Source organism: Linepithema humile, chromosome 4 (assembly GCF_040581485.1).
Source record: "Linepithema humile isolate Giens D197 chromosome 4, Lhum_UNIL_v1.0, whole genome shotgun sequence".
In the NCBI taxonomy this organism is placed as follows: domain Eukaryota; kingdom Metazoa; phylum Arthropoda; class Insecta; order Hymenoptera; family Formicidae; genus Linepithema; species Linepithema humile.
The window spans coordinates 609,401-633,556 of NC_090131.1; the positions used below are offsets into that span (position 1 = coordinate 609,401).

Sequence of the window (24,156 nt, forward strand, 5' to 3'; positions counted from 1 at the left end):
GTTTTGTATCGATCGGCCGTTACTGCTCCAGCTTCTACATTCCCACCTCAAAGTAATGAGCCCATAATAAACGATATTGAAGCAGCACATCACACTGTGACCCCATAATCATATCAGTGCGTTCCTTTTAGCGAATAATAAGATTTTTATTAAATTTGTTGCGCGTTAATTTAAAATTAATGAAAAAAAAAATCTGAACCATTGAATAGTGCTATGAATAATTTTGCAGTTATAAAGATATTCTTTTTATGCAAACATTATTCTTATATATGTTTACAGATAGATGTTTTAATTAATAATTCGTAATGTGCAAATTGAATTGTGTGTATTTCATTATTGTGTAATAAAGCGAGCAAAACATTAATTATGTAATTAAACAGATTAATTAGCTGTCGGTATTGTGATTGTAACGGCTGACAACAAATCAATCCGCGAAATTCCCATTCTAAAGTATCTCAAACGTGAATTAATATCCGTGTAAGTTATCGTAGCGTGCAATATATGCCACTAGCATGGCATATCGATTGATATCATTATTGTGATACATTGTTCAATATTGTTGTCCGTCAGAAGTAATTAATACTGTAATTGAAGATCAATTCTTGCTAGTTCGTGGCGAATTATTGTTATGAAACTAGAGTTGGTTGCAAATTTTAATTCAATTTATTCGTCGGCCTGTTATGTAATAAATATATACCAGGATTATAATTATTTTCGCGTTTATTAATTTTAAGAGTAACTGCATTCAACGTGCACGCGGTTGCGGTTTGTGCATTTATGCGGTAACACGCATCGTCCTATGCACTGTCAATTAAAAGATTTCAGTAAAACTACCGACATGACTTCAAAAACTAATTATAGATTTTTAACGAGCTTTTTCTTTTATTCAAAAATATCCATCAAATTGCGCTCACAAGAAACGCTCTATTAATCTGCACAGTATTAAGAACGTATAGCTTCTATTAGCTTAATCTTCGATTACCGCTTTTGTCGCTGGGAAAATATTTACGCTGCACATCAATTGATAATGCCTCGTAATTAACGAATGCATTAATTAGTGAGAATGATGCATTACTTTGCATCGCTCAACTTCTTCTGTTTTCTTGCATAAAAAAAGGTTTCATTTCATTATTAATTAGTTACGGTAATATTCTATTACAATATACATGTATATATTGCGATATCTCTTACAATTGAATAAATCATAGCTTTTTCTTAAAATTACATTGAAGATTTTGTTTGCTTTTTTAGTAAACTGAATAAAATTGAGTCTTTGATTGAGCAAGAATGTAACATTTTCTATTTAATCGACGGACTTAACGCAATATTGTAGAAGTGGCACGATTTAACGATTTGTCGCTCGTTTCGCTATTTCGGAAATTAATTCAATCTTTCCTACCGGCGTTCGATATTCTTGGTATATTCTCGACAACTTCAATTTCTACAGTAATTTCGAATCAAACGCAATTCTTATCGATTTTGCCCCGGAAGGAATGCATTTTTCGTTCACAAAGTTTAACCATATTCCGATACGGAATCAAAATTCACGCTATATTGCACACTATGATCATATATTGTGCAAGAATCTAAAACGTGCATAAAGCTTTAATGGTAGCATTGTAACTTGATATGTATGAAATAACTGTAAATTTGTAACAAATGTTCACATGTGATAATACAGTGTGTGTCCTTTAAAGCATCCGGAAAAGTATAAAGACTATCATTATATCAAAAGTAAGTGATTTTGAAAAAGATATTAATGTATAATACTTTTCCTATGTCTGTTTTATGAAAGTTATTTCTGCTGCCAACGAGTAAAATCGACGATAAATCTGAGATAAGTACATGCATAAATGTGGAGATATAATAAACTGTTCATTTTGACATTAAGAAATTTTGGAAGATAATAAATTTAAATCTGATTCGGATATAAACAATATCATTAATCTATTTTAAAAACAGATTCGACATTTGTTCCATTTTAAAAGAAAATATCTCACTTAACTACGTGGGAAGAAAAAGTTGTTTTCAAAAAAGGCAAATCAGAAATCGATCGTCATAACGTAGACCACGTTGCAATTGAATTGTGCGTTACTTTAATGACGCAATCAACTTATTGGTATATTAGTGAATAATAAAAGGCCTTAATTTATCGTTGCGACATTGCAATTTGAATGCGTTCAAAAACTTATTACATTACTACAAACGTATTACATATTTTAACTGTTCGAGCATACTTTCAGCTCGAAAAGTATAAACTATTTGAAATTTCATCTGATCCGAACTGTCCGAACTCGATTATCCGAACTTCAGCACTATTCTAAGCGAGAAATGGGTTACTCATCCTTTGTTTTTATTATTTTTCTTTGCCGAGATTTACATCGATATTATGGCGTAATTATGAGACACATTCTTTTGCATTTGTGTTTTTGTGCCCGTGTAGAAAAATTAATTATATTCAAAACATTTTTATTACCTTAATTATATTCTTGTTCAAGTTGTGCATTTTACATTGTTTAAAGTTTATAATTATTGTATCTTAATGCTTGAAAATGTACTTTCAAATATAGATGCAGATAAATTTTCTTCCTAAAAAAAACTTTGTATAAGAAATTTACATAAGTATGATTTCAACTACGTAGTATATAAAAGATTAGGCGAAAAGCGTGAAATATTGTGTAAAATTTTTCTCACGAAGTATGACGCCATTTGAAACTGTATAAAGCTTTTGCGAATTTATCATGGACTGCTGTTTCTCCATCTAAGAGAAGGTCTCGAGTTATATTCCGCGAAACTTTTGTAAAGTTAATCCATGGCTGTAGATTTTGCTGTCATATTTTTTACGAGCTGCAATATCATTTATATTCAATGATATTTTTAGCTATTTCGATCTTTGCTTCATTGGCATTTCAGTTAATGCTTCTCATTATTGTAATTGATTGCTAATTGGTATTTCGAAATTATTAGAATTATTGATATTAGAAGCATTGCGTTATTAATTTGTATATGTATTGGCTCGACTAACAGAAGTGCATCATGATCGATAATATTTGTTTACGAGTATCAGTACAAAACTGGTGAACAATTGGTGGATCGATAGGTAGAATCAAACGTACACATCTTTCGAATGTACAATACATCTATTACCTTTTTGGAAATGCAAATCGACACAGAAATTCTTTTTCTTCTAATTCGTCAATAAGATAAAATCATCATTGACGGTTTACTTATTACAGCTGCCCACTAGTTTAATTTGTGTGCGCAAATTTTGTGAATACTTATTAAAAATTTATATCAATATATCGGTTTCATAAGCTACAAAGTTGCTGACGATAATTCACTACTCAACGATTATGGACCTAGAAGTTTTGCACTTTGTGATATCAATTGTGTATTTTTGCCGATGTTTTTCACTTTTTGCACTTTTATTTGCACATAAAGGAATACGCGCCATTGGCAATGTAAAAATGCAATATCCTTGTATTTATGAGAGTACGACTCACGATATAAAAGATTTTAGATGGAGCGCGCAATTATTAGACCAGCAATTACAATCGCTAAATAAATATAAATATAACTAAAGAGCAAAAAGAATTAATATTAAGTTTTACGTAAAAACATCTCGATGTTGATTGGAGTCGTTCACAGTACAATAATAAAACTAAAAAAAATTCCATGTTTCATAAATAATAATTTAATGTTCCGTACAAATGTATATTATGGAAAAAGTTGAAAGAGAAAGTCATTTGAAAGAGAATTTACTTTTGCACTATTTTGAGATACTCAACTCCTTGATGCAAATAATCACACCTTGGAGGTTGGAAACTTTGATACGACGCATATGATCCAAAACTTTCAGAGTAGCGCACGTGCAATGTGAAACAACAGTCGACTGCAACAGGTCTTAGCGAATTATCGTTATCGTCTTTATGATATCGCTTTTCATTAATTGCGAGAGTGTAGTAGACACTGCGAATTGTGCGTTGTGATAGTACCGAACCAACTTTATCGTTGCGCGTATCTATATGTATATGCACTCGTTGTGATATGCGTAACGAGTGAGAGATGAAAAGACGTTCTCAAGAATTGTATTGCTCTTAGCACGGTTGCCGTTTGTACAATCACATATACCTTTCGTATATTCCTTCTTTTCTATGAGAGCGGCTTCTTTGGCATCCGAGGAATTTCTTAACTTTATACGAAATTGCAACTCAAAAGATACAGGTTGCATTTTATTCGGCATATTTTAAAAGGTTCAAATGACATGGAAATCCGTACCTAGTCACTTGATCGCGCCAATGAATAAAAGAGCGAGCGCAATTTCGGTGGATAACGGACCCGAGAACGTGAGCTACGCGACGATAGAGAGCTCAAAAATGATGACGCAATAGAAAGATGAATAAATGTCGATGAGAAGAAATGTGACCATATTGGTGATATTGCCCTTTAGATCAATCGATTCAGATCAATCGATGAAATAAAACGTATATTTCGTGCTACCATAACGAAAACCGCTTCTGGTGCTGACATATCTATGAAAAAAGCTAAAATATTGTCTTTTGTATTGCACGTTCGTCGTCGTCGTATATTCAACCATTTATTATTTAGAAATTGAATTTCACTGCGGGGGGTTTTTGTTACCGAGTCACATCTGATAAAGTTGACACTGACGTCGGCATTGATGAACCGCATCGAGTGTTTTCATATAATTTACAATTTAATCTTACATAAATATTTATTCCATAAATGTAATATAATTAATAACATATTTTCTACTTTTTATTTGTTAGAGAAATTTTGAGTTAACACACTAAATTTAAGTTAAAAGTAATATAAAAAATGGCCAACGGCACGCATGCAAATGAATTTCATGCGGCACCGGTTTAGCAATTTACAGATAAAATCGATAATTTACATTATATTTTGTTAATAGGTGAATTTATTAACGCATTTTTGTTTTATTATATATGTATAGGTGTATGTATGCATGTATCCGATTTGTGCATTAACATTTTGCTGCAGTTTTGTTTTTATATAGCATGCGTACGTTTTTTCTTTCCGATTTGTGTATTCAAAATAGAACGGCATCAAAAGTTGGTATAATGTTAAAAATGTTTTGATCATGATATTTCTGTTTCTTACACATATATCGCTATGGAAAAACTCGAAAACAAACAATTAATAAAAATTAAAAATATAATTTATTGCAAAAAAATCAAACGTTCAAGTAAACAACATGTAATGCATAATTTATATTCATAACTTTATTCTATTTTATTCTAGTATTTTTATATAGTATCGCGGTAAGACACGCGAGAAATGCCGGATATCCGATAATACCACGTTTAATTCGCAATTTGGAACATTTGTCGAAGTAATTGGTGCAGCGTGTAAAGATATCAAATTCCATATTCCATTATAAGCCGCTTATCGATTATCGCGCGATTAAATTGTAAAGATTAAAATGTAAATTATATGAAAATACTCGATGCGATTAATGAAGTATTAAATTATTCTTTATATTTCCTCTACATCTAATTCTTCCGAAACCGATCGAGTTACTGATTATAAACACATTCAGGTTGTAATAATAAAGTGTATGATAAATTATAAAAGACACTTTGTTAAGAATCCGACTGTCGGTTCCATATTACTGTTGACAGATTTGATTTCATTTTACTCGTGTAATAATCTCTTGACAGTTTAATAAAGAATCTCCGAGAAGATTGTAAAAAGAAAGATGAATGTTTCGCAATGATGAAATATACGCTCAAACGAACGTTTTCGCATGTGTCCCACGCCTTTTTCCTGTAACTTTTTCTGTAACGATCTGCAGAATGTGATGACAAGAACCCCTCGCTTTTCCCCAAATGCTCGCTTTCTCTACTAGACCGTTACTACAAAAGAAATAGTACAAGAAAGAAGAAAGACGTCAAAGTATATGCGCGTCAGATATATCATGACGGAAGTATTGAAATGTAGCAAAGGAAATGTTTGGTAAATTCGCATCATCATCGATGAATAAATAAACGCAAAAATTGCATATTGTAATATTATTGAACGTAAATTATTCTCGAGAAATCTTTCGCAATCTTATTAGAGCTTTTCGTACTAAAGGAGGTGAAAACTCGCGACCCGGCTATAAAGCGGCACAGCGAAGAGCGCCAAGCTGAGTGAGATTGAAATGAAAAGACAATTTATTTGAGATAAATCTAAAAGAGTGCATACAGTAACGATTACGTTGAATAAATAAGGCAAAGCAGACTGCCAAACGAAAGAGCGGCTACGTCAACTGCCGGTTATTGAAAGAAGGAAATAAAAGTTATGCCGTAATATCGCTTTTATGAAAACATTGTGCAGAAAAGAAATCAAATCAAAATTCTTAACTGCAAAACAATTGCGGAGCACCCCATTATTTGTATCATTTCACGTGCACAATAATCTATACATTTTGTCACATTACATATTATATTATTAATTTTACGCGAATATAGCGCTATTTTGCGCGCTAAAATATACGCTTGGCATACATACACATATGTGTAATATACTCAAGAGAATACGTTGAAATATACGTTCTTAAGTACACAATTCCGAATATGCCATTATAGCGGCACAGTTATATTTATTATACATATACGGTGTGTCATGTAACTTGCGTGTACCAAAATTGGTTGTTTGCATTACATTACATGATTCTCTGAATTGAGGTGAAACGACCTCATGGTAATTCAAATAACTATGTTCGCATTGTGAACAGCCGGAGCAGTACGTATGTCCAACGGAAGAGTATGCATACTTGGTGGAATTTTTAATATCCGATTTTCTGCATAGAAAGAGAGCGAGAGAAAAAGAGAGAGAACGATAAAAGCTGAGAGTAAAGAGAGGGATTTTACGCGTAAATCCTCCCATCTGGACTTCGTTTAATCGCACCGAGCGATATATGCGACGTCGAGTTTAAATTGCATGAGTTGTCCAATGTTTGCAGGAAATGCAAAACGATACTGGAAACACAATCAAACTGTTGTTGACGCGGCAAGCCTCTTATTACATTTTATTGTAAATTTCTTTAAAAAACGGTAAGAGATGCTGCTAATTCTGTCATCTAGTATATTTCAAAGGAATCATCTTTCACACAGCGCGAGCTTCATTATTTAAACATAAACTTGAGCGTGAATCAATGGAAACTTTTTTTTTACGAGATCTCTTTGATTATCAGATCTAAGCTCGCACGTGTCCTTTAATTTATATTAAAGGACGTATGCACTTTTTCATTACACAAATTTCAATAAATTTGCGTAAGATCCTATAAACATATACAAAGTAATCAATAAAATTACTTTGACGAATGCAAGCTTGATCTCGGAAAGAATTTCTTCCGGAAAAAGACTACGCGAAACATTCTTTAAATGCCTGAGATACTGGTTCGATGCCTGATATCTGACACGCTTTGAGGCAGCTGTTTGCATGTATGATCGTTTCTATCAATTTCCAAGAACATTTAGAAATTAAAAAAACATTTCAAAAGTTTAAAATCATTTGCTATCTTTCATATCGTCTTTACATCAAAATATATTTGACAAAATAAAATATTTAGGTAAGAATTTTATAATAATATAATATGCTGCTAATTTGATTTAATAAATTGATTTCAAGTAATTTTTTAAATTAAATTTATTTCAATCAATCTAAAAAAATTATATACATATATACTAAAGGTAAAAAGGTAATTTAATTTAATACAACTGCATCAATAAATCGTGAAGTCGCTATTGTTGTCGATAATGCCTGACACCTTTTCTGGTATCCTATTAACTATAGAAAATCTTTTATAAAAGGTGAGATATGTATATATATCTATCAATCTATCTTTGTAAATTCCATAGAAATGATACTTGTTTGAAATTTAAAAATAGTAAAATAGTATGTGTATAAGTATAACTTACGATCGATTAAGAATCTCGGTCATCCCTTTATACAGATCAATCGTTTCAAATTTAGGACAAACTATAGAAATATAACATGCACGGATAACAGGTGAACAAAATTATGTTAGATATTTAAACTAACACACAAATAATGTTATATGTTTTATGTAGAATAATGTTTTCTAATATATTTAGTGACAAATTCTATGCACTTCGAATACACTGCGACGGCCACAGAAATACTACAAAATATATCCAACTATTTAGATATAGTTAGAAATAATAAAAAAGTTTTTATAAACGTTTTATCTTCCTATATATTTACAAAAAAATATATATTTTCGACTTTTTGCTAACATTGCGAAGTTGCACAGTTATTGTATCCTACTCAATCCTTGAGGATTTCAATTCCCTCGGTTTTTATATACGGTGTTATGTAAAATTCATCATGTATAGAAACTTTTCTAGCACACTTTTCTAGCAAATATTTTTACTGATAAATAAAATAAAGTTACTAGCAAACTTTCTTTATGTGCAAATTATGAATGATGTTAAAAGAACTTTATCGTTCTTTGTTCTTTCAAGTGTAATTCCAAGTCCTGTAATTTTTAACAGCTAAAGATAAAAGAAAATCTCAATGTACATATTTTACTAATTGTTTACTCAATTAATTTACTTGCCATTTAATTGTTTGTACGGCAAGAAAAGAAGAAAAGCGAAAGAGAGAAAGCGGAGATATACATGTTACATTTAATCATAATCAAATTGCAGTAGATGTATAGTTTTCCATTAAGTATAAAGAAATAATATTATGCATTCTCTATTTAATTTATCTTTGTTAAAGGTAACATAATAATAATGTAACGTTATTGCTTGTTAAGAATTAAGCAAGAGACGCAATCTAATTTCATAAAAGCGGAGATGCAAGCAAAAATATCGCTTTCAAATTTTTTATCCAGCATCTAAGAAAAGAAGATTTTGATGCATTCTTTGCAGTAATCCGTGCTTTTTTTCATATCATTGTCGCGTGTTCTTAAAGATCCACAAACAAGCATTAATGGCATCTCACGTTGCGGCAATGTAAGCAATTCCAGAAAAAATGCTGAAAAATCTCTTTTTAGAGAATATTGTATGCGAAGAAATAATAAATTAATGTTGACATATTTTCGCAACCTGCGCTTTAATATAGTAATCTCAAAATTGTTTTCTTAAGTAGATTTTGGAACTCGACATCACGTCTGAATACAATACTATGTATACTAGTATGTATAATACTATAGTATATTCAAATAAAACGAAATGGAAAGAATTGTGAAAACGTGTCGGAGTAGTGTATGGAAAATCTACTGCAGCGAAACGTTATTATTACCTTTGCGATTTGAAACTCTACTGACAATTGAATTCGAGGCTAACATGCGTAGAAAGATACTACAATAAAAAAAGATAAGAAAATTGAAATTGCATGTTCGAAAACAGGAAATATAAAAAATATTTAAATAAAAAATGATTAAATGTTAGCTCCCTTGCGGTTACTAATGTATTTAATGCTTTTATGATGATCCATATCTCTCTTCCGTTTTATTTTTCCGGAAAAAAAATTTTATATTAAATGCGACATATAACTGAGTGCTTTATGCACGTCTCCGACATAAATTCTCAGCTTCATACGATAGACTTGGCCAACATACTCGTAACGGGATATTAATCGTCTACGAAGACAGGTGGACGTAAATACAAGATGCAAGTGGCCCTTTAGGGAGTTAATGTTTCATGGAAATAGCAAACGGGTGTTATCTAAGGAATTTCCTATGTTCCTTGATTAAAGTTGCTATTTGAATATGGTTTAACGCTATATCGTCTGTACCGTACTTCCCGCCTTTCACTGCACCTTTTCACTGTATCGAGAATTGCCTAATTTCCTCGTGTTTTATCTTTCTTCACCTCGTTTGCGCCCACGAGCTAATGTCTTTTTGCGGAGTTTGGCGGAATTAAAAGCCATCGTTTGGTAAATGGTAAGCGTTGGATAAAAATATTTTTCGCGACAACTTTTCGCGATTTGAGAGGTTCCAATAAAACTCGAAAAATATATTGACCTGTATTCTCGCATCGTTGTCGCCGTGCGCGACTAAAATGTTGCCAATTGTAGGATCTATAACTGCATCAGGTATCAAGTCGACACAGTTATGCCCGACAGATATGTCTTTCATGTTGAAACGTAGATTGACTACGTTTCGAAATGGTATTATCTAGATTAATAATACATTTATACCAATTATTCGCCCCTATATTTACTGAAGCATGCGATGAACAGAATACAAAATATTTTCAGCGCAAAAGCGTACGATTAAAGAGAAGTGATTAATCATTGCGGCGAAATTAATATTTTTCCGATAACAGTTGCGTATTTCGATATTATTCGGGATATTTATCAGTTCGGTGCCGGAAATACCGATGTTATTAACCGCTACAGTTTTTTATACTTTTAAAATAATTGAAAAATTTTGAATGTTGTGAAAATCTTTGCTCCTCCTATCAAATATCTCAACGAAAAGAGAACTGTCTCGTGACTGGTAATCGTTCAGGCATTACTTACTTTTTCTCAGCAGTAATGCCTGACGACGTTTCATCGAACAAACAAATCGATATTTGTTCTCGAGGGAGCTTTTAACGTCAGAAATTATTTTTCAATAGGTCTCGCATACATTTTCGCATAACGTTTATCTCTTAAGGCGAAATGATATGTGTTCGATACGATATCAATTGCACATAGATTTGCATACGATATATATTGTTGCTGTAAATGGCTCTATCGGAATTGTTGGAATTTTACATTACAAACGATTTCATCGTCGATAAAATGTTAAAATCGACGTATTGCAATTTGTTCTATCTCAATAATATATTTTTATGATACGATTAGTTTTTTAGAATTACACCAAAATTATTTTTTATATTTATTCAATCGCATACATCGACTCAGCGAAAAGGATTATTTTTAATGACATTATTTTGACATACATCTAAAGTATTTACCCTTATTTCACCGTGTCCTATATTGTCAAATTGCCGCCAAATATTTCATCGATCCATTTAGCATATTCATATATTCATCAATGAGTTAAGAGCTAGGGATACATTTAGAACGTAATCATCGTATATTGTGAATGTGGCAGAGGAGAAAAAAGTCTTGAGTAAATATTCACTATAAAAGTTGCTCATTTGTTTCATGCCGTAGTGCGAATACTCGTGGAAAAGTTTCATTAATCGAAATCACCCTTGAAGAGTAAAAGTCTGAAGTGCGCTCTCATGTTCGTAATCTTTTAACATTTTTCTGAATATTCGTGAAACTTTGACATAGTCGTACATCACTTGTCGATAGAACTTCGCCGCAAGTTTGGCTTTCATAATATGCATCCAAGCTTTCATTAGCCAAACCGCCATAATCATAGTACATCAATAAGTTCGTTATATGCTAGCTGTTCGCTAACTACAAATCAATCTTAACTCTGGCAATAGCGGTGTACTTCATCTAGAAACTTAACGAGTTTCTTATGACCTCATGAAGCTTCTCCCCCCCCCCATGCTCTCATTACTTTACTTAGAATCTTATAACTGCGTAAATAAAGTTACTTTAATAAATCATGTCTTGTTAAATTTGCTACAATAAGACATGGAAGATATCGGTATTGTCGGAGACAGAAATTGTAGCGTTTCTCGCGCTACGCAATTAAATGTACGAGGTGTAAATGTATTTTAATGGCTAATTAATTGCAGATCAATACTTCCATCATTTATTATTATTATTAAATAAAGTGACGCGACCTCGTATTTTGATCTCGAAGATAAAGCAAACATTTTTCTAAAATATTTACAATTATTAAGCATTTATTTGTAGACTGTCGATCTATAAAATAAAACGATAAAACGATTTACGAGATTATTATGGGATGAGAAAGATTTAATGATATATTGCTGGATTATTTTTAGCGCTTTATAGAAACTTAAATTTATATTTTAATAATAAAAAATTAATATATAAAATGAAGATATATGAACTTGCTCATTATAAAAGGAAAGATCATTATACTCAGTGTTAATAAGTTTTTAGTAACTATATTCACAAATATATATAAATTTTCTCTCCACTTTGAAAAGATAGAAATAATTTCATTTAAGTCTTTTTTATTGCGCATGAAAAATATAACAATACGACATTATTTTTTATCATTGTAATACATGTCATCGGTGATTTAAGCTCAGAAAATCACAGGATATTTACAATACTTTTAAAGTATATTTTTATATCATCATCACTTCCGATTTTTGTTAAAAGTCGCATTTCTTTTATATTCCAAAAACATTTTGCAGAAAATAAATAAATCAGTTTTAATTAGATAGAATCTTCCGTATAATTGAGACAATAAACATCGCAATATTGGCATTGTATCTGTATTGATTTTCATTCTACACACAAATATTCAATTAAAAAAAAAACTACTTTTTAAGCCATGGTTGATTTCATTCAAGAACCTTTAAAATTGTTCATTTGACATTTTCAGTATTGCGTTTTAAATGTCGAATATACAAGTGAGAGACGATCAATCTGATTTGATGTAGTCAAGTTTAATTTGTACGTCAAGTCTCGTCCAAGATAATAAAGTCACGATTCATAAATCTCTTCCCCTCTTCTTGGCTGCTAAAGTAATATTGAAAGTTGAGGTCAATATGGATTTTTCTATTATCCCTTAATAAAAATCTCATTTGAAGGATTTATATCAAAGATGTCGATTATGTAAAGCACGAACAAACACTACAGTCTCATAAAAAAAAGCAGTGAGTATTATGAGAGAAAGAGAAAGTATTTGTCCTACAAGTAAATTTTAATACTAGTTGTATGTATATCAATTTTATCATTGCAATTTTATTATTATTTTTATCGTTAATTAATGTAATCTGTAAAATATTGGTATCTATACAAAATGTAATAACAAATTTATTATTAAAAAATGCTTTTTGTAAAACTATATTCAGTCTAATGATATTATTTCAAAAACACCATCAGAAGCAATAACTGAAAGCAACGTAGTTATATTAACTGAATTATTCATCGTGCATGTCAATGTACAGGAACAAAGTTTTCAAATACATTTTTTTTTTTTTTTTGTTTTTAGGAAAAAGGAATATATCTATCCATTCGAAAGCAATGGAAACAAGGACTCATTACTAAATTAATGTACTGCAATTATAAATAAAAAATAATAAAAAATTAAAATAAATTGTTGCAAAATGATAATTTAAACAAATAATACAGCATAAATAGCATAAATTCTTTCAAAACATTTTCAATTTTCTAATTTTAACATTCCTCTAATATTTTTTGTGACGCAAAGTGCACAAACACTCCAAAAGTTAAAAAATAATGTGTTTCTTCGTTTACGAAAATTTGTGGAAATGATTTACTGCTACTGACTTGAATTATACATTACAATAGTAACATTATCGAGTTATTTCTTTACTGAAGTTGCAAGAGGTTTGTTTTTGTTACGAGAAAATTGATGGAAAACTAATTTCGAACTGAGCTTGCAATTAGCAGCATCTTAACGAAAATAAAGGTTAATAAAATGAAAAGTATGTCGCTTTTTCGCAGTAACGTTGATGATTTTACACAAAGTCTTTCGAAATAATTTTTCCCGAATAAAAGATCGGTATTGCGTTACGATTTTATTTCTTTCTCCTTTCAGATTTTAAGTTATTTTTTGTGCAATTGATGTTGAATATTGTAATAGTCCATCAAAAATGCAAATAAAAACAGCGTGTTTTCGAATCCCTTTGTTCAAGTTGCTGCGATATGAAGTGGAATTAAATCGAAGGTGACGTTGCGTGCGGGTGGTTTCGGGGTCATAACTTATACTCTGATAACAATTTCTGCTAAAGGGCACATTGATTAATGCGGCATCGAGATGTTGTTTCATGTTATTTGCCAACATTGCTCTAAACAGTAGTAAACTTAGTTAGAAGTACTACATATCGCTCTTTTCGATTATTGTGTGAACGAAAAAATATTTCAAAATTATTTCGATCCTCTTTTTGGATCTGGAATATTTTTCTCATGCGAAAATCAAGCGTAGAACATATTAAGTCTTTTGCATTGATACTGTTATTTGATGTTAATTTCTTCTAATTTATTATGCTGTATTGTTTGGGCATATTGATATCGTGTATACATTTAAGTAAGAGTGCTCAGGTTGTAGCGAGATTGCTTACAGCTTCTATTGTAGTTGAGTTGAATACTCGCTCTCTAGAGAATATCGCAACATGTGATTTAATTTTCCACGCTGTGTAGAATGTATTTCGTAATATATCACGCAAATGCCGCACAAATTATTCTACAATGCACGTAATGTGTTTTGAACATTATATATGTTTTTATTAAGGGTAATAGTTTTTTAGAAATTTTAGTTTATATTAAATTACGTTATTTCTCTTTCCTATATTCGTGTTTTTCCAAAAATAATTTGAAAACAAAATTTAGTATATTAAAATAATAATCATAATCACTCATTTTCCACCATACATCGGCCACCGGAAAATTTCTTATGTAAAATAATATACAATAATAATAAATCGTGTAAAACTTAAAAATGTTATATTACCAATTAAAAAATCTATAAACTACTATGTCCGCCAAAACGGTAAGAAAACTCTTTCCTAGTACGATAAGAAAACATTCTTGGATAACAATCGTATCGTTCAAAAAGAACGATAAGTTAAAAGATACAATAAGATCTTCATATATATAAAAATAATACAGCTGACATCTCAAAGTTCATTTTTTATCTCGTCAAAAAGCTGCGTTTTTATAAAACTGAGTTCTAACTTCTTGACGTTTATAAAAGGATTATGTTCTCTTTTACAGGAGATTTTAACTTTAGAATTTTATTTCCAGTCCAAATTTCATAAAAGCTAATGATACGCGCGAATATAACAAAATTTTTAAAAGACAAAGTCAAGTTGAGTTTTCAATTCTAAATAATTCGGATAAACCGCGATTTTAAAATGCTATTTGATGCAATTTTCTTTTGAAATTTCTTCCTTATATGCATTTTATAATGCGCAAAATATTTAAATTGCATTAGATTTGAATGTGCATTTTTAATCACTGACAAAAGCTGTTTTTCCCTTGTTATTACCATAACTCTCGTATTTGAGAGATCGTTTACAAGTCGGGAGATTGCAACAAGATACTTCGCTATTAATAACGCGTTAATAACGTGTTCTTAGTCAAACGAGGTAACGACTAAACTTTAATGTGCTTCTGCTAATATGTTTGCTAAAGCTATATCTGCAGAAATCTAAGAATCAACTTATTTTACACATCACGTATGCTCTCTAGTTGAGCTCACGTATGCTCTAACTTGATATCATGAGATCACCCAGTGATCTTACTTATCATAATGCAATTTTCCTTTATTTTACAACTTTCTTCGGTTGCTATACTTTTAAATTCACTTTACAACATAGGATTACTAAAGAAACGTATAAGTATTTATTTCGCTACGAGTAACTCTATTTGTATTCAATGATGCAAAAGAATGCAAATATAGAAGGATTAAAGAATGTCTTCGCGGTATGCAAATTACACAATTGAATACTTGACCTGAATTTCAGAGATTATCATGAGAAAGATAATTATCCGTTTAAAATTATAAAGATATTTAATTCTACTATTTAAAGAATTTACCATAAAAGTTTCGACTGTACTACAAATTTCACTCGTTTCTCTTTTAATTACGTAACACATTCTTGTTTAGTGTCAGCACATTTTGAAAACCATACTGTAATATCGGTGTTAAAAACATTCTTATGAAACAGTGCGTTTAAATCTTTTAATCGCATTTGAAGAGGAATTTAAAAAATAGCAAAAAAGATCATGTATTTGATAAAGGATAAAAGATAGAAATACGTGCGAAATAGAAATGCTCAGCTTTAAAAGTGAAGCATAGAGTTATTAAATTATTTGCAACAGTTTTATAATATTATTAATATCAATTTAATAATTACTAATATTAGGACATTAACAAAAACAAAATTTTTATTATATTTAATTACAAATAGTTATGTATATTTTTAATATTGTCGTAATTGATAATTCAGTTCATGTAAATATTTTTAATTAAAAAATTGTTTAAGTTAGAAAATTTAATATTAAAAACTATAAATAATAACAGTAAAAAATGTTTATAATTACTTATAATTAAAAATAATAAAAATTTTAATTAATATTATAAAGCGTTATTAAAAGATAATTATTTTTGCGAACGGTATCTCACTCTTTATTGTAAGCAATTTTACAATATATTTTTCAAATATGCTGATAGTGAACAAGATCGTCGTGATGTAATTAGGTAAAAGAGGCAAGTGAAGTGATGGAATAGTCGAAACTTTCGTGTGACAAGATCAAAGAAACATTACACCTATCAGAGACGGCGGTAGCAAATATACATTCGAATATCGATGTCTCTGGTCTGTCGAAACTATCCGCTCAGATGACAGGCGCCAAATAGTGCTCGTTGCAACAAGCTAGAAAGTGCTTCTAAAGTTGCTTAACATTAACCTAGTTATTGATATCGTGCCTACAGTGAACCGAAAGTAGGTCTTTTCCGTCCTGTGTGTGTTAACGCGGAAGTCAAAATTCCAGAATGAAATGTGAACACGTTTATGTTCTTTACGCGTTATCTCAGAATATATTGTTATGCTTGCTGACAAAAGTAAAGAAAATTACAAAAAAAAAAATTGTAGTTAGTATTATTCAACATGATAAAAGTTAAGGAAATATAAACTTAAATTACATTTAACTAATTTCATTTCAAACTTATTTTTCTGATTAAAAATAGAAAAAGAGAGAAAAGACATGGAAAAAAAGAAAGAGAAAGAAGAGAGAGAGGAAGGAAGTATGAGGAAGGAAACACGAAAAAATGCTAAAAAAATACAGATATAAAAAATACGTTTTATAAAAAGTTTCACAGAAATATAGAACTATAGAAATTAATAATATACCTACATATCTTTTAATATATTAAATTATGTAACTAGTAACTGAAGGTAGAAAGCCAAATAAAATCATCTCCTTATTAATTACGTTTTGCTAGAACTTACTATAGAGAATAAATTAGAGCAGTCCGTACAAATCATGTTATACAAATCTTAATTATGCGTTTCGTGCGCGATATTAGTCGCAATATTATTAAAACACATACTGTTATCTCGTAAATGTATTAAAAAATTTAAACTTATAATATACGCAACGCAAGGGAAGAAAACATGTATTATGTGATATACTTAGCTATGCTTGCAAAACATGCATAAATGCAGAAAAGATATTAAAATTAATCACATTTTCATAAAAATTATATAATTCTCGATAATAACACAAGTAGACAGCTTTACAAAAGATCAATTGATTTAAGCATGAAACAGTGATATACATTTTAACGCAAAGAAAAATTAATTTTAATATTGTTAATTGTGCATTTCTTCACATATTTTACGCAAAAATAAATTGCAGCTACATATTTGACATATAGATAATAGATACATGTATATCAAATAAAAATTCTGCTTAAAAAAATAACCCTGAATACGCTGATAACGCAAAAATGTCATCTAACTTGTCTTCAAAAGTTTTTAGTTGATCGAAACACTAAAAACAAAAAGTAAGTTACGAAAACGATTTACCTTGTAAATTCCTCTCTAAGCGCCTGCTCTTTTATAAAACTGGCGCGTTTTCTTGAGATTAGACTAAATCGATTTTCAGCTTTTAATGCTAAAACACATTTTGTTGATACTTTTACGATATACATTTATTTCATACATTATATAACTTGTTTTACTTATTTTAATTTTCTTTTTAAAAATTTGCAAATACAAAATAAAGTCACCATTATTAATTTTTACTAAAAGAAATGTCATATTATAGTTTATAGTAATACCTTAGGAATTGATTTTTCCAGGAAAAATTCTACCAATTCGACCGATATATTAATTAAATATTTTAAAGATCAAAAATTTTATATTTATCCGGAGAAAATGCGTTACCAAGTGTCAAAATAATCAGGAAATATTAATAAAACACACTAATCGCATTAATTATCGCATCACAGAGAAAAGAAATAATCTATTAAAAATTGCTTCATGTACAGTAACGAGATATCAATTCGACAGATCGGGTGCGCAGCGTGAACTGAAGGAAACCACGGATTCACAGACGATCCACGACCGCTTGACGCAGTCGCAAAACGCGATGCCAGCAAGTTCTCCCATCTTTCTCCCTTTATACTCTCCATCTGTCTTACTCTATTCTCATTCTACTCTCATTCTACTCTCATTCTAGTGCACAAAATCATACTTTTCGAAAAAAATATAAAGAAAAAAATTGTGTGCTGTAAATGTACAGCGTAATTATTACCTGCCGCGGTTCTATCAGCTCTTCGATTAGCGATTACAACTAAATTATGTACAAGAATAAGTCGTGTAGCAAATAAGACGGATTTATATAAATCCTTACGACCAAAATCTATTTTTTTTAATAAAATAAAAAAAAATTGCTTGTTTCTAGAACTTGAAGAAAAAAAATGGCCATATAAAAATGTGAAAAATATGTAAAAATGCAAAAGCGTGAAAAGTTACAGTTTTATGAATTCCAAATACTCTAGGGACGTCATTTTTTATAATGCAACTTATATACTTGATGGCATACAAATACTTTGCAATTACTTTAATGGATTATAATATTTTTTATTTGTGTCTCTGCTGGAAATGCAACCTGCAATTTATCTTTCATTTACGTCGTAAAATATTAATAGAAAAATATTCATATAATACATATGTAATAGTGGTTGCAACATCACACGGAAATTTTGATTTGCTTTCGGAATTCCAATTCGCAATCGCAATCTATCCTCTGATCCATGCTAAATATGTATTAAATTGCAGATTCAGATTAATAGCAAACAGATGGTTATCATTTGTGTCTCTGTCAACTCTCTTGGCTATCATGATGATAATTAATGTGCTACGGTTACGTCAGTTGTACGACACAATGAATCGCTTATCAAAAAAGGTGCAATTTATGATTTAATATTTAAAGATATTTTGATCTCACGTTGATAATGTAATAATTTTTCCCAAGCATCTAGGGATGAAGTTAATGAGAAATAATTTTCTTATGTCATTTATTAGCATCCGTATATTTGTTTTATCGTTTTATCGTTTCACGTGGAAATAAATTTTCTTGATTAAAACTTTTTTTCATCACACGTGCGCCAAATGATTATCGTGTCGAAATAATCGCATGAGCTTTTCTTCATTGTCGCGAGGTCATGTGTACCGAGAGACACCGAAGAAGATATTCTAGAAACGATCAGCTGCCAAACTATCGCCGTCAGTTTTGTTTGCGAATCCACTTGAAACTCAATTAGAATTCTAGCGATAAGTGAAACAGCGAACGGGCCAATCGTACCTGCATCGAGTACACTTCCACTTTCCCGATATCGTTGCTCATCTTTTTCTTTCGTTCCTAACTGTCGAGTACAGAGTGTCAAAGCGCATGATCCTCTTTGCGGCTTTATTTTGCAATACGAACTTTTGTGTTCATCAACTTTTATCGCGAGTGCCTCGATTTTCGGATTTCATTCGAGATTTGTTCGCGATTGTATGTGATTGATTACGTCTAGAACCATCGTTGGAAATAAGCAAAAATAGAAACGACAGAACGGGACAAAAGTGAACGATGCACAGGTACGTTTTTCGTACAATTTCGTAATTGCTTATTCGATCATTTATTATACAAAAATTTTGTTTGAAATACGCGAGATTAATCAGTGATGTTATTTACGTAACTGATTGGTGCGGATTTCGATCTTCTTTGGTTAAAATAGTTATTAAAATATGCAGATTTTGATTGAGATAATTTGGTTAAAGTTAGATTTGCAATTAAAACCTAACATAAGCATTTTAGCGAATTGAAATAATTCTCTCATCGCACATTGCGCCACGTTAGCCAATATCTTCTAACAAAATTACGTCGCATATGAGAATCTCGTACATTTTAGTTCTTATTCTATTGTATTTGCAGTAGAATTTTAATTTGAATAGATTTTCTTTTGATGCATGTATTTCATATATTTGCCGTGTTTTTAGCAAATTTAATTATGTGTTTACATACATCGTATTATCTATTGTATATCATGTGTTTCCTAAATTGCTGAAAAGTTCACTTAAAGCTAATGCTCTAATAAATACTTCATATACCCGCTTGATCTTTGTGCTACTCACAGTGAACTATATATTTATTTATATTTTATATTAATATCACGATTTATTTATATTAATATCACAATTTATATTAATCTTAAAAGAATAACACAATTTATATTATGGTATTTTATTGTCCTCTAGAAATTTTCTTTATGTGACTATCAGTTTTACATGTACATATCAACTAAAATGAGAAAAAAGTTAAGACCCTTTATTAGATGCGCGTTTAATATTCAGTAGAGTTATCTCAAAAATTGTCCATTTCTATTAGATGTACAAGCGTTGTAAGCAATGTACTTTAAACTTAAAGCTCGAGAAGCATTTTTAAGATAGAAAGGCTTTACGAGTTCGAGAGACATTTCAACGCTACAAACTTAAAAAAAAAAAATTATAAAATGTTGAATAAATCATGCGTGTTAAACATCGAGTTGTGTGCTACAAAGATTTTCTCATAGAGTTTTCCTTTTTATTTTTTCCTTTTTTTAGATTCTCTCCTAAGTAGTTATTTCAATAGGATTTGTGAGACGAACCGCATTGTACATGTTATTGCTTTCAATCATTTGTAAAGTCTGCTTTATGTGAGAAAATATGAGGTAAAATATTCGCAGCATATAAAGTGGAGGTATGCTTTTTTATGCATATACTGAACTGAGCTTGCAATTGAATTTCTAGCTTACGCTCTGTTTCATATTTTCCGTAGATCATCGATTTGCAGGACCTCGGCTCCTCGTTTTCTAAAAAGTTTTTTTACTGTTATCGATATTTCGTGTTTTTTTAACAATTAAAAAAATTTAAACGTTTTATGAGCAAAGTTTCATCGCGTAAAATTGTAATGATATATGTATGTAATTTGTTTAATAGAAAAATTTGTTTTTATTAACTTAATATTGATCAACGTAAGTATTATATAATGATGTATGAAACAGATGTAAGTAGAAATTTAGGAATAATAGTAATATATATGTTTTTATTTTGGTGCTTGTTTTTTTAACAGAGAGATCTTGTAATTCTTTAGAAGATTGGTAGGAAGGACTTTCTGCTTCTGACATCACGACATATGTACAATTTAACCAAAGCAAAAAGATTGTGGCTGACCAATGCAATTATGCTCTTTGTTTGTAGAACTTCATTAAAAATGAAATTATAAAGATGTGTATTAAATATTGAATTGACTTTATAAAGATCTTACTTTGTTCTTTGAATAACACTTTGTCAACGACGATTATAACATACAACATCGACTATAATAATAATTAAAAATAAAAGATTTGGGAATAATATTAAAAATTGATGTTAAATGACATGATAGAAAATTATCAATTATTTTCAGAGAAGACTATTTTATGACAATGGTTGACTATTTAATGGTTCAAAACTGAGATTTATGTTGTGATTTTTCCGTACGTATATTCGCGATATAAATTCGCTCATAAATAGCGCATTTATGATACAGCATGCACCGTAGTGAGGTGAGTGCAATCATTTTGCTATTCCGGCTTTCGGAGGCTTCAAAGCGTTATACGCAACGAAAAAAGAACTAGCGGGGAAGAGCAAAATCGACACGTATCCTCGGGCGTATCGAGAAACTAGTTGCACGAAGGATCGCGAAAATGGTAAAAGGGTTCGTGTAAATAGACGCCGCTTCGATGCGTTGGACGCAATTCTACACAATCAAAGGATCGGACACTCGACTGGCATTCAACTGACAGTCTATAGTTCTTTCGAGCTAGCAACAATTGCTTAAATGCTCGAATGCGTTACAATTCGAAGAACGTTTTCGAGCACTATCTGATGACAGTATTATCGATCTTGGAAAAGTGAAAGATGCAAATGAGATAAACGATCAGCGCTAAAATATGACTACTATTGTATAATTTATTAACTATTGTTGATTTTTACGATACTAATACTATTAAAGTTCTATATTTTCTAGAATTTTAATTAAATCTTTTTTTGCCATTTTAATAAGTTTGTGAAATTGTATTATAAAGTATATAAAGTCATTAGATAGTTTATTTATTATTAAATCTGATAGATATAAGCTTTTCGCGATATCCGCGTGCTCGAGATTTGCAAAATTATCGTTTATCGTCATCGCTAATAATATTTAATACATAATAAAATTTATAAGTGAATAAAACAGTTTTATGTAATTTTCTACTGTGTAAAATTTATTATTTTGCATTTAACTCATCCGTAACAATAAGTAATAAAGTGTTACTGCAACACAGATGATGCTGATATACTATGTTAAAAGCATAGAACGCGCAATACGAATTGTGTCATGTGTCATTTTTATGTAGAAAAATCTATTTCATGGTATAAACCATGTATATATAACCATTATAAACCATGTAAACCATTGGAAATGCAACATTCATAGAAGTATACGTAAACATGGCAAAACTATTACTAGCTGCTTTATCTTTAATATGTTATGCGCATATTCATGTAATTAATTGCATCGGCTCAAGTAGATGTTGTTGACAAAAAAATAATATAAAATAGAATCTTTGAAAATTGAATAAAATCTTTGATATTAAATCTTTTTTTACAAGATAATACAAAGCTATAATAATTAAAAATAGTAGAAACATTTCAGACATTTTTAAAATAATAGCTATTGTATTTGCAAAATATAAATGTAAAAAAATATATGTATTTCAAACAAGTGTTTATTGTTTAATTAATTTGTAAAGCTGCTACAGCAGCCTTTAAAATTTGATATTGAGCGAAAATGTTTATCTCTCTATTTCCATTTCTCTCTATATAAATCCATTTATCTTTCTATTAACTGAAATTTGAGTATTTGTTAATTAGCAGGTTATACAACAAATATGCAAACTTGATATTCTGAACCTGCATTGATTTTCTTTGCATGTTAACTGAGTGTAATTATATCTCAAGCTCAACATATCTATAGGCTCACATTATCTATACGTATGCACTATTTATCATTATTACTTTCATAAATTTTTTTTTTCTTAAAAAATAATTTTAAAATAATCATTGGATACAATTAAAATATACGAATAAATCATTATGTGTTTAATTAATAAATCTGAATGTTTGGATAATATTTATAAAACCACAAAAAGATAACATTACTCAAATATTAATTTAACATTTCTATCAAAGATATTTTTTCACCAGTTCAAATTTAATAGAAAAACTTGGTCATTAAGACGGAGAGACCGTGAGATCGTATTCATTACATAAAAAATTAGAAGTTAGATAGTGTTATAATGTTGTCATTTACAAAATATTCGTTTGATCATCGATTAATTATGAAGAAGCAAATATATCATATTGTATTTTAACATAATGTTATTATTAGTAAAACAATGTAAAATCTGTTATATTAGAAACAGTCAAAGAACAGCTGAAATATTTCCTCCAACTTTTTCTGCTTTGCATATTTTAATATTTAATTTAATTGTAATAAAATTATCTTTAGTAATAACATGACAAATATTATCATTTTTCAGTAAATCAAGTACTATGTTATCTGCTGCGAAAAGCTGCAACTGCTTGGATCGATACAACAACATAGCCGGCTTAGTAGAAAATGTACAGAATATCATCCGATAAATTCAAATGTTCCATGTTCTACTTATGGTATACAATCAAGATATAAAATTTTTCAGCCACATTTCACTATTTTTTTACATTGAAAATCTTCATGTTAGATACACATACGCGCATAAAATTTTATTGACATATCCACATATTGTCAGCGATATATTATTCATGTGAGAAATAAATGTGTTTTATACTTATATGCCGTTGACTATAATCGTATACAGTATGCAAAATAACTATGAAGTAGAATGAATTTGTTTTTTCAATTTTTTGTGTAAACAAAAATTACACAAAAATTTAATGGCGACCATTAAACCGTTAAAGTGAACGT

General features: G+C 30.0%; 2 protein-coding genes across 5 annotated transcripts in view; one reads left to right on the top strand and one right to left on the bottom strand.

Moving 5' to 3' along the window:
• LOC105669157 (neuropeptide CCHamide-1 receptor-like) overlaps positions 1-24,156 on the bottom strand; it is a 60,739-nt gene that overhangs the window by 9,274 nt on the left and 27,309 nt on the right. Inside the window, exons 1-2 of one of the 4 annotated variants that reach the window (XM_012361947.2) lie at positions 17,918-19,449; positions 17,664-17,751 (exon numbers count right to left, since the gene is read on the bottom strand). The exons of 2 other annotated variants lie outside the window; for them this stretch is intronic. The gene's annotated coding sequence lies outside the window, so the exon portion shown is untranslated. Of the gene's footprint in view, positions 1-17,663; positions 17,894-17,917; positions 19,450-24,156 lie in introns of those variants that run through there. One more of the 4 variants, XM_067353000.1, reaches the window with a different exon arrangement.
• Positions 19,526-24,156, top strand: part of LOC105669263 (neuropeptide CCHamide-1 receptor-like) — a 28,950-nt gene continuing 24,319 nt past the window's right edge. Inside the window, exon 1 of the mRNA XM_012362133.2 lies at positions 19,526-19,724. The gene's annotated coding sequence lies outside the window, so the exon portion shown is untranslated. The remainder of the gene's footprint in view (positions 19,725-24,156) is intronic.